Raw genomic sequence first — 1,330 nt, 5'->3', positions numbered from 1 at the left:
GTTGCCAACACGAAACAAATGGAGCGATACCGGGCCGGGGGTAGAAAAAAAATATATATATATGTGGTGCGAGCGACTATTCCACTTCCAATAAAAACAAAGTAATGCCGATATTATTGATTGCTGGCATTTTGAGTGTCGCCGTATCCTGCCACAAAACAGTTTGTTTCTAAAAATAACTTTGTTTGGGTTTTGGTTGAAGTTCTTCACCTTTTCTTAAAATTAAATTCTTTATTGTCCACTTGCCTAAGCTTCCTTGACAAATTTATATTCACGCAAGTGTGATATTGCAAACGACCACCGTGGTATCAGCGAACTTCCATTTTCCACGTACGCAGTTTAAAAAAAAATCTTTCTTGACCCTGTCCTTAATTTCAGATGATTTCAGCCTTCCGGAAGCATAAGTGCGTGAATCGTGAATCATCTGAGAGGCACGTCTGTCCTTAGCGACCACCGCGCGTTTCCAAAACAAGGATGAAGGCGCCAAGTGCACTGCGCCGTTGAGCTTAGATTGGCATCAGTTGTAACTATACTCCCTCTCTCACTTATGTCTATAGACTGTGCGTGCTTGCGTGTGTGTGTGTGTTTGGATGTATGTATATATATGTGTGTGTGTGTGTGTGTGTGTGTGTGTGTGTGTGTGTGTGTGTGTGTGTGTGTGTGTGTGTGTGTGTGTGTTTATATATACAAATGCATATATATATTATATATGTGTGTGTGTGTATGTGCGTGTATATATTTATATACATTTAAATATTATATATGCATATTCATATACATACATATATATATATATATATATATATATATATATATATATATATATATATATATAGGTGTGTGTGTGTGTGTGTGTATGTATGTATGTATATATACATACATATATATACACATATATATATTTACATATATATACATATTCATATACATACATATATATATATATATATATATATATATATATATATATATATATATATATATAAATATGCATATATATATATATAAATATATAAATATATATATATATATATATATATATATATATATATATATATATATATATACACGTATGCGTATGCATGTATACGTATATCTATATGCATGTATATATACGCATATCTATATGTATGCATGTATGTATGCATATATATATGTATGTATGTATCACACTTAAGATGCAAGATTAAATAGGAGAACTGCTTACCTAGAACAGAGAATTGCGAAACTCCATCCTTTCCGAATAAATGATCCCGCTGTTCAAATGGACGAGAAAGGGTTAAAGTCGACGTGTTATGCACAAAAGAATCGCAAGCAGACTGAGCGTGTT

At 32.3% G+C, this 1,330-nt stretch overlaps 1 protein-coding gene across 1 annotated transcript in view; it reads right to left on the bottom strand.

Moving 5' to 3' along the window:
- Window positions 1-1,330, bottom strand: part of LOC113805474 (transmembrane protein 45B) — an 11,633-nt gene extending 10,303 nt beyond the window's left edge. Inside the window, exon 1 of the mRNA XM_027356478.2 lies at window positions 1,208-1,330. The gene's annotated coding sequence lies outside the window, so the exon portion shown is untranslated. The remainder of the gene's footprint in view (window positions 1-1,207) is intronic.

Source organism: Penaeus vannamei, chromosome 31 (assembly GCF_042767895.1).
Source record: "Penaeus vannamei isolate JL-2024 chromosome 31, ASM4276789v1, whole genome shotgun sequence".
In the NCBI taxonomy this organism is placed as follows: Eukaryota; Metazoa; Arthropoda; class Malacostraca; order Decapoda; family Penaeidae; genus Penaeus; species Penaeus vannamei.
This window is presented reverse-complemented; position numbering and strand designations above follow the sequence as displayed.